This window comes from Motacilla alba, chromosome 1 (genome assembly GCF_015832195.1).
Source record: "Motacilla alba alba isolate MOTALB_02 chromosome 1, Motacilla_alba_V1.0_pri, whole genome shotgun sequence".
NCBI classification, from domain to species: Eukaryota; Metazoa; Chordata; class Aves; order Passeriformes; family Motacillidae; genus Motacilla; species Motacilla alba.
In genome coordinates, this window is record NC_052016.1 from 11,271,821 (window position 1) to 11,283,071 (window position 11,251).

The window sequence follows — 11,251 nt, forward strand, 5'->3', positions numbered from 1 at the left end:
CAGTTCAGTGCAGGAGCAGGGTATGCAGAAGACTCAAACAAGAAGTTTGCAGTGTAACTAAAACTTTTAGGATGTAGTTGTGAGTAAATAATTGAGCAGGCCTTGCTGTACAACACTCTTACACTTAGTGCTGGCTGCACTCACAGCTCCTGCAATTGGATTATGCAAAGGCTTGTCAACTTTTTGTTTAGCTGGGTGTACACAGGAACTTTTCCAGCTTTTGCTGAAGCACAGACAGTGCCAGGATATTGAAGAGTCCTTCTTTCTGGTGGTGTTAAGTGGCTGTGCTGCATGGGGGTGATAAAGCCATTGAACAGCCTCACCTCAAGGCACAAGCAGCCCTCTTGTACCCAGTCCCTTACAGCACTCCTGGGAAACAGCACTGACCTAGCACATGTGAATTCACTGTTTTTGGTGGGCTGGTTTTCAGCATCTTTATGTTTTCAGGTTTGTTTGTGTTGTTTATTTAATATATGTAAGTAGCAGGATATTTTGCTTTCTTGGTTTTTATTTTGCTTGGGAGGGGTAGTTTGTTTGTGTTAAATTATAGATACAAAATTGACCTGAACTGCTAGGCTGGGATTTATATTCCTCTCCTGGTTCTCGGGTGATTGCAGACCTTGAATTCCAGTGCTGAAAGCAGTTTCAGGTGGAGCTGTGTCCCAAGTGCTCAGCTGTGCACCACAGCACCATTCCTTGTCCAGCACCTGCAAACCACCACAGAGGCTTTGTGGAGAGGCTCAGAGCGGGTCACAGTTCAGTTCCTGGCTCCTTTTTTCTATTTCTATTTATTTCATTTGGCAATTTGCTTCTGCTGTGACTTTTAAAAGCAATTAGTGTGGGCCTAAGTGCTATCAAAAATCAAATCTTCCCATTGCCTTACCCAAAAACAGATTTAAGACTTACTGGAGATTGGATTCAAGACTTATTTTCTGGTTTGCCCTCAAAGTCTCCAGGATTTCTTTTTTCCATCTGTCTCCTGATAATTATGCACACCTGTGAGCCATACAGATCTTGGACCAACAAAACCAGGTTTGCCCCAGTAGCATTTGCTAACTTCCACAGAATCCCAGAATCACTGAAGCTGGGAAAGACCTCCAAGATCATGGATTCCAAACTTTTACTGAATCTCAGATAAACCATAGCACTGAGTGCCACATCCAGTCACTTCTTGGGCACTTTTAGGGATGGTGACTCCACCACCTCCCTGAAAAATCTGTTCCAGTGCTTGACAACCCTCTCAGTGAAGAAATTCTTCCTGATTTCCACCCTGAGCTTCCCCTGCTGCAATTCACATTTTTGTAAAATTCTAACTCGACTCCACCAATTTTCAGAAGACAGCTGATCTGGGAATTTATTTTCTAAGTTACAAGGCTATTTAGTGCTTAAAGGATTCACTGGTTTTGCTGAGAATGTACAGTACTTTAACAGCAGAGGGTGGGGATGAAGAAAGCTTTTTACCACATATTTTTATTCCAATGTACACTCTCAAATGACAGACTGGCAATCCGCAGCAGCTGTCAGTAACCTGCAAATTATTTCTGCCCTCCCTAGCAGATGTCACAGTGGCTCTTGGCAATACACTGTGACATCCAGAGATGACAAAGATGAGAATATGTGGAAGTTGTTAAACAAAAATTGTATCAAATGTTCTTTCTTAGACCAAAAAAAAACCCAACACAAACAAACCAAAAGAACCACCAACCCCAAAGCACAGATGTCTGGCTTTCTTACAAAAGCCTACCTCCTTTTTTTTTTTAATTATTATTTTTTGCTGAGTACAAAATGCTTTAGCTTCTGAACTCAGCTTTGCTTTAGTCTAAGATATAAGCTGCTTTTTAAACTTATTAAGGCTTGATCCATGAAATAGAAAATTACATGTAAAATGGATTTTGAGCCCAGATTTCCCATGCTGGAAACAAAATACTGTAGAGTGCAACAGCTATCTAGAAGAGCTAGTAAAAAGAAAATTAAGCTAATTATAGTAATGGCTGGAACACTGATTTTTCAATTATTTTCAGGTGTTTTCAAGTGGCAGAAAACTTTGAAAAAAGAGTCTTAAGAGTATTGGGAACAGAACTCTGAACTTCTGGGTTTGTCCCCTTTCAGTGGTCTGATTTGCATAAATTGATAGCCATGGAACTTCTAAGAATATGCAAGCAGCACATTCGTTATCATTAAAAATTGGTTATGTTTTGTTTTGTCTGTTTTATTGAACCTCTTTGATTATTGATTTTTCTTCATAGACTTTGAATAAGCAGAACAATTGGAAAGAAACAAACCTATGCAAGGGAGAAGTGTCTTAAAATTCTTAAGTCTTCTGAAGTTTCTTTTCCCTTTTTCTTTCTGTTGAGGAAAAGAAAGCAGGAAATGTGCTGTTTCATAAATAGGCTGTAAAAGAAGGATTATATAAAACTTCCCAGGAAAGAACATCCTCTGTTGAATTAAAAGGAAAATGGGAATTCCCTTTCCCTCTTTACATGATCCCTTTAGTCTCTCTGCAAGGTTAACAGTGCCTGAGTGACCCCGTCAAAGGGGTTTTTTTCCCTTTTCACTTCCTTGGGCTTTTAAAATCATTTCAGCACTTTGAAAATGTTAAACTTAATGCTCCAAATGGAGAAAGTTTCAGTTCTACAAGACAGCTCCTCTGGTACACACCTGCTGGTGGAGGAAAGTCTCATTGATCTGCTGTGGGGGGATTTTAATAAAAAATATTGCGTAGACTTGTGTGGGAAAAGCAAAGGTAAAGTTTTGCTGGAAGACCTGCAACTGGTTTACAATATTTAATGGAATATTCTTATAATAAATGAAGCAGGATCAGGCATGAAAAGGCATGAATTTCATGAAAACATGAAATTTTGCAGTCCTATCTATCCATCCTATCCCACCTGATATTTTCTGGCTTTCTTCTCAGACTTTTATGCTCTCTGCCTGGTGGAAGCTGCTGTTCAAAATTTATGCAGGGCTTGCAAACAAGTAAAAGTTTTCTGTCTAATCCTATTTGAATTCCTGCAGCTGTAAACCTCAACTTTTAGTGTCTGGAATGGTAATAAGTTCAAAAAATATATATAAATATACATATATATAGAGAGATGTATATTGTTATGTATATTCATGGGAGACTGTATTAAAATGTAATGACACAAATGTAATTTTCACTTCAATTTTGGAGAATAAAGCAAACCCATCTTGTGTGGGTCATAGTTCTCCCACATTGCCTGCCTCAGAGAATGGGACCTGAATTTTTCCAATGAAATTAGAATGTCATGGCCTTGACCTGAATAGAAACAAATGTAAAAAAATATTTACACAGAAGATGCAAGTGCAATCCATGGGATTTCTCTGGCTGTTAATTTGTGAGCATTGTTAATTCAGTAGCAGTAACCTATATTAGTGCAGCTGAGTGTCAATATTCACACATGCCATTATATGCATTAAAAATGCTCCATTTGCCTTTTTCCTCCCCCTCCTAACATGCACAATCAGTTTCAAGTATAACACTCTCAAATTTGTATTATATTCAGCCAATCCAGATCTCATTATGTTGGACAAACACTGTACAGGAGGAAAGTGGATCACATAAATGCTCCTAGTATTATTCATGAATTTTCTTACTGAAGTGCTTTGGAAATATGCTACAAATATTATCCTATAAATTACTTTATTTAAGTTCTGGTATTGTATTTCTGTGGGGTTTTTTGGTATTTTTTTGTTCATTACCATTTAGAAGGTTTTGATTTATTGCTTCAGATAAAATTGAGTGCTTTGCTATTGCTGTTTGTTGTCTACCATTGATGGTGATGCTCATCCCACCTATTTTTTTTCATATTTTAGTTTTTTTTAAAGCATGCTTTGATCAACCAAAATTTATAATTTTTAAATACTGTTTCAGCCACTGTGGGTAAAATAGTTTTGACTCCCTCATTTCATCTGATGTAAAACTGTTTGCACCTGATGGTTGTTTGCACCTGATGGTTGCTGTTGGGTGTAAAACAACCTAAGAAACACTAAAATATGGGACTAGAAATACAGAGATTCCTTTAGTACACATATTAATAAATAAATAATAAAACCCCCCATTATATATGTGAAATGTATAGGTTAAAAACATATGAAATATTGCATATGGCCCACATAGGGTCAAGGACAACTACAGGTAACTCCTTCTTATTAATGGAAAAGTTCCAATCTTAAACTGGGCCATGCTGTAGTGTTTAAGAGAAATATTATCTGTGATATTCATTCCTGTAGGATACTTTAACACAATTTTAAAGCAAGATTCTAGCTAACAAATTCCACAGATTTTTCACAATAATTTCAGCATAAATCTATGGCATTTTATTGTCCCAATTATCCTTTTTTTAGGTTGCACAAAACCTTCCACAAAGAAGTAGAGTTATTCCTTGTGGTTTGCTGAAGTCCTGGTATGATCAGAAGCATAAAATGCAAAAAAAATATATTTTTTACAAGGATGGGTCTGTGTTTACTGAGCATTGCTGCTTACTTGAAAAGATAATTTGTGCCTATTAATTGCCAAAATCTCTTCTGTTGGTTAAGGTATGTTTACTAGGTCAATTTATTTTCATTATTTGTTTGGGTTTTTTTATTCCAAACAGGTGAAATTTTGTGTGATTCTGATTCATGTGAACAAACCAAATCTGTGACTGACAGGAGACTTGAAAAAGATTCCTGCAGAAATAAGGACAAAATAAGCAGTGGTTGAATTGGCATTTACACTCGCATATTCAGTGATGTATTCATTTTAGTGGTATTTAGTATTTTTAAACTGTAATCATAGCAGATCTGCTTTTCTGATAATAGAAATATATTTATTGGTACAAAATGGCATTAATTAGAGAAACCAGAAACGTTTCAGATTCAGATGAGGGTCAGAGATGTGCTGCTCATTGTCTGGTTTATTTATTTATTTATTTATTTTATCATTGTTTATTTCTTTTGACTAGGCTGAGACTTGTGAACTGGGTTTTTTGGGTGTTTATGGTATAACAGTCTTCATTTTGATACAAAATTGCTATAGGTGCTGAATTTCCTCTTTTCCATCTGGTCCTGGTTTTGACTTCTGTTCACTAAAGTTATTAAAATTCTTGTGCATTCTGGGTATGAATAATAAATAAAAAAACATTATTAGTACACTTACGCTTTACTACCACAGATCCACTTTTTTTTTCCTTCCACAGCAGATTGCTGGGCAGAATATTTTGAGTCATTACTTTATTTCCCTCCATCCAAGAATTTTGCAGTGAAGGGCTGCAAATAAATCTGGAGCTGGGAGGGATACTCCAGAAACAAAGGTCAAAGTTTTGAGGTCTAACCCTTCACTGTATGGGGATTTCTAGGACAATTTTCACCTTTTGTCCTCCTTTTCTGGTGTTTCTGCAAGGCCTGACATTGTTGGGTTCTGACCCACAGCTCCACATCTGAATATTTTTTGGGAAATACACACCTGGTGAAACACATTCCTCTTGATGTGGAAGTAGGTGAGCACTGCTGGAATAAGCAGGTTGTTTGTTTTTTTTTTCCCTTTTTTCCCTTGGATCTGCCTCCAGATTATCACATTGCATGGAAAAAAACCTTTCTGGCTGTAGTTAAGAATGCAACATATCAAATCCTGATATCCAATGAGATGAGAATTCCTATTTGAGAAAGTGAGACCAAGCAGAATTTTAATCTTGAGAGAATGACCTAATTCAGACGATGATTCCAAAATCAGAAAAACACAGGCTAGTGATGTCCAATTGGTCATGCCAAAGAAATATTTATTTTAAAAGTCTGAACATTGTCCTGTACCCAGTTCTGCACATTCCTGGCTTTGATTAAACACCCTTGTTCTTTTCCTCCTGTATAAGGTTTGACAGTTTTCACTGAGTTTTCTGTTCCCCCACTATTTTCTGTGGGTCTCTGATCCCTCAAGCTCAGGATGATGAAACTAATTAGCTAAATGGTTGTTCTCTAAATATACAGAAGCCTTCTAAGTAAGGACATAGAAAGAATTAATCTTATTTGCCTTCACACACACCTCCTAAAGATCTGAACAATTGATTTCACATAGGTAACAAATTAAAGTTTAGCAGCAGTGTGACAAATACACTTTATTTTTGCAGCTTAGTTCACCTGCTCTAGAAAAGCAATGCTTAGGCAGGGTATGAGTAAAGGACAGCTGGCCTGTTTGGGAATGGACACAAACACAGAGCCTGAGAGGCTCTTCTACTCCTTCATCTGTTGATTTTTTTGGGTTTGTTTTGTTGTTTGGGGATTTTTTTTTTTTTTTTTTTTTTTTTTTTTTTGTTGGTTAAGTTTTTTTTAGGAGAGTATGGATATGCACAGCTATTCCCCCTATCAGGATCTGTTTCCATGTAATTCTTTTCTGGATTCTGAACTAAGCATCTAAAATCAAATTAGGAAGAGGATAAACTGCTTTGAGGTAGAGTTGCACACAGGCTTTTAGGTATTTTTGATCTCAGTCTGCTGTATTCAAGTGTGATTATGGACAATTCATTTGCTTAACTGGAACAGGATTTTATTACTTAAACATCTTGTCAGAAAATTTGTAAATTGAAGCCAAGAAGTCAAAAGACAATGAAAGCAGTCATGTATGTCTAAGAAAAAGATGAGTATGCATGTCCTGCTTTTAAAACACAGGAGCATAAACATTGAATGGAATTTTCTGTATGAAAAACTAAAGTCCCTGACTGAAGGGGTCACCCTATAAACAGGAGATTGCAATACAAATCTTTATTTGTAACTATTTATTCTGTATAATTAACAGTATTTTGGATGTATAGAATCAAATATACAGATGTCAGCTTGAGATGTGATTTCCATCTGAGCTGGAGCTCTTCACTTCCTTTTTTTTTAATATACATATCCATGTGCTTCATATCCATCAATAATCAAACATATGTGCTTTGCCTTTCAGAAAATCAAACACATGTGTGATCCAGAACTGGCTGAAGCAAGGAAACAACTACACTGACTTTAGGCATCAACTTTGATGTGTAAATGTGAGAGGGTGCAGCACTTTTGGAAAGAAGAGCTGTTCCTTTCTGTTTTGGTAATCAATGACTTTGTTGCCCTTCATCAGAACAAGAAGTCTTTGCTAATTTGCAGTGGTGAGTGAAAAAACTTGTCCCCTAATGAACTTTGTGCCCTAGCAATTGTGCATGGCTACTGCTTCAGTAAACTGAATTCTGCTGCTCTTTTTTGTCAGTGTTAGCTCATCTTTATTCACTGCTTCTTCGTCATTTTCTATTCCATGTTCTGTCCTCAGTCTGCAGAAATAATGAAACAACAATAAGAAGAATCTTGACTGCAGCAGGTGCCCTGCCTTTGAAAGGTGAGAACAGTTCACAAGTGCTGTTTTCTCCAAACAGGAAGCAGTGCTATTTAGGAAAGTGCTTATAAACAAATGTCTTGCAGGGCTCTTACACAGCATCGTTTTTAAAGGTTCTGCTTTTGTCAGAGAATTAAGCTAAAAACCATCTGCCTTCTGTCTTAGAAGCATTGGACTAAATCCAGATTGAGAGGTGGGAGCCTCACCTGCACTGAGCTGGGTTCACTTTAGTGCTAATTGTAATTCCAAGTAGCTGTGATTGCCTCACAGAGCCTGGGAGGAGGGAGCAGCATCCCCTTCTCTCTTCCCCTGCTTGCTAGAGCCCTCCTCTGACAGAGATGCTGGAGGGCAGGAGTCAAAATGGAGCAATTTCCATGGGTTTTTTACCCCACACATCCAGTGCTCTTCCTTCCCCTGGCTGCATCCTGCCTGTGGAAAACTCACCACCTCCTCTGAGCTCGTGGTTACATCCCTCACATCCCTTTGGTCTTCCCAAATTACTCACCGCCCCTTTACCAAACTCCCTGCTCCCTACCACTTCTATTTAACTCCTCCCACTGACAGCCTCTGCTTTTCCATCCTCATTTTTCCTTCTGCTGAAAGCAGAGCTGCAGGAAAGCTGCCTGTCTCAGGACCATGGGCCAATGTCACCCCAGTGCTGACAGGGGCTCTCTGTGCTATTTTCAAAGGTAGAAGGCGGAAATTGCTTCTGCAAGGAATGCAAGACAGATGGCTGCAAGTACAGCAAGCACTTCCTTGGTGGAGGGAAATAAAACCTGTGCCTATTGCACTCTGACAGATTGGTTTGAAAGGGTTCCATGCAGTTTATTACCTCCAACCTGATAAAAAGAAACTTATTTAGCATCAGTGACACCCCACGTTTAATCCTAACTTTCAGTGGGGAGGCAGAAGGTTATAAGTGGTGGTTTGAGAGCCACCAGCAGCTCTTTTAGGCATCCTAAATCAATTTATCTGTAGGCTCTCTGTAATTTGCAGGATGAGGGAATACTGAATGTGAGAGACAGTTGTACTTTTCCATGAACAAAAAGGTCAGAAAAAAATTGCTTGTCAGCGAGGTATATAGTAAACATCAATTTAGCCTTGTGTGGATCAATACAAGGTTGTGTGTTCATATCCGATTACCTTAGATGGATTAAGATGTTGGATATTATTACGATAAAAAAAGACAGGATTGGCATCAGAATGGTGGCACTTTGTCCTTGAAATTCTGTGGCTGCAGAGGTTGCCATTTGTAGATGCCAGATGGTTCTTGAAAGCCAGTTGCTGAAATGAGGGAAGATTTGTACCTGAACAAGGTTTTCCTGTGAAGTTTCCTTTGGATATTCTCTTCCTCCTGTTTTTTATGTATCTTTCTTCTTTTGTATTGTTTTCATTTTCAGCCTCAATCCACTTTCCATCTTTATGTTTTGTTAATGAACAATTACTAGCATGGTATCTTGCTTCTATAGTCTTTCTGGTTTTACCAGCCAGCACACCTGGCCATGCTCAGGGTTACCCATGTTATTTTGTGGTAATTTCCTTGAAACTGGGCTCAGAAAATTGAGAAGACTTATTTTACTGAAGGTCAGGTAAAGCATCCATCTCTCCCCATTTTCACATCTGGTTTGTGAATGTGAAAAAATATCTGTTTCCTCATTAAAATTAGTCTGGGGTTGATCACTTTTCCTACTCATTCCACCCTAAAGACCAGGCGTGCTTTGGGCTCCTCTCCCTGCCTTTGCACTGTTCTGTTAAGGTGTAATTGTTCCTTTCCAAAGTGTAATTTAAAGGACAGGATTCTTCTGAATCATATTTCTCAGGCAATTATTTCAGGCTACACTGCTATAATTGATCTTGCTTTATGACTTCATTGTCTTCAGGAAAAATTATTTTCATCCATTTTAGATTACACCTAAATCTTTGTTTTTCAGTCTGCATGCAGTGTGTATTTTGAATGCAATTTTTTTTTCTTTATATGGCATCTGCTAATGTCTTATGATAGGAACAAAGTTTAGTTTGAGCTTTGTCCCCTTCTGATTGATCTCCTGCTGTAGTATTGAGTGGATTTAATATCTTTCTGTTCAGGTATACCATAAAAATATTAATATTTAATATTGATTAAAACATATTGCATGTGTGTCCTGGCACAGCAGTTTTCTAGTGCTTTTGTGGGAATACTTCTATTTTTTCCTTTGACTCTTCTGGGGATCATTTATGATGAATCATTTTAATTGCACTGTGATTTGTAACACAGCGAGTGGAGGTCTCTTGCTCTGCTGTGTCTGATATAAATGTAGGCTTTCCTTTCTCTGACTAATGGGTTAAGATCAAAACACCCAGCACAAATCAATATTAGGTACAGCCCAGCATCACCTGTAGATGGGCACTTCACTAGAACAGTAAACATAAAATGAGTCACACTTTGTGTGGCTTCCTTTCCCCTGGGCGTTGGATAAGCTCTGACCTCTGAAGAGGTGATGGTATTTGTTTGCTTAAGCTCTGACCTCTGAAGAGGTGATGGTGTTTGTTTGCTTGTTTGTTTGACTTCCCAATTGTTTAACTCTGATTAGAAGACCCAAGCCCTGGCCACAAGCCCTAAGTGCCAAAGGGTGGCTGAGTCCTGAGGGTGGAGTGTTACAGATGAAAGTGGCTGGAGGCAAGGAGGTTTGCCTTTCCAAGGGAAGGATGGATGGAACCAGAGCAACCTCTAATGGCTCTTTGAGTTTGGCTCTGGCTGGGAAATGAGAAGTGGCCCTATCACAGTAACAGCTAAATGGTCTGGATCGATCCTGATGCAGCTTTCACCTTGTTTTGCTGCAGGCTGACCCTCTGAGGTTGTTTCAGTTCTCAGCACCTGCAGAGGACACAGACCTGTCCCACTTCTCCTGGAAAACGAGGGCTCAGGGCTCGAGGATGGTGACATAAAAACTTCTGCTCTCTAGGCAGCAATCTGCTCTTCTTCCTTGCTTTTCATATTCCACAAGGATGTATAGCAGAGAAAGGATTTTTTTCTTTATTTTTTGTGTTTGTTTGTGGTTTTTTTTAAATATCCTTGCCTAGTAGTTTATCAAAATCTAACTGATAAGGTGCCAGCTATTGTAATCAATAGACAGGAGGCAACCAACTGCTGCTGTTGTTCCAGATCATGAAGTTTGTAAACTTCAGACCATAAAATGACTGTAAGGGTTAACATTCCTTATTAGATCAGCATTTCAGGTATTGAGCTTTTCAGTCTCTTCCCACTTCTTTGACCCTGCGCACTTCACAGCCACTCCCAAGCATCTCTGTTGGTGATAAATTGATGTAGAAAGTGGGTAGGGTTTTGTTTGGGGGGTGTTTTTTTGGCCTTTTTCTTCTTCCTAAATTCAGTGGTGGAAGTTAACTAATCATCTAAAAAGTGATGGTTTATGGCCCATCAGACTCCTGCAGATTTTGATTTTGCTTCCTACTTTCAGCATGGTTTTGGATATTTCTGAGAGCCACACAAGGGAGACCTGCTTTTACCACCCTCATTAGGGAGGAGGAAATATTTTGCTTCCAAAAGCTCTTATTCTGTTGTTTGTTACTGCAAGCTTAAAAATAACAACCTTAGAAATATTTCAAAGTTCTCTGGAGAATGAAGCCTGGTTCAGGAGACTGATGGATGGCCAGATTATGCTACCAGGTATGACATAAATCAAGAACAACTCCACTGACTGCAGGGCCATTTCTCCAGCCTTACCAGGAGCAGAATGTGACCCTCAGTTTAATTTCTGAAATGGTGCCTGAATTTATTGGAGCTCTGCATCTCTGCAGGACGTTTCTTGGCTTTGCTGCAGTGGTAGCCTGATGTAAATCAGATTTCCTTGCAGCTGAGAGCAGTGCTGATTATATATGAAGCTCTATTAGTGCTTGCTGGAG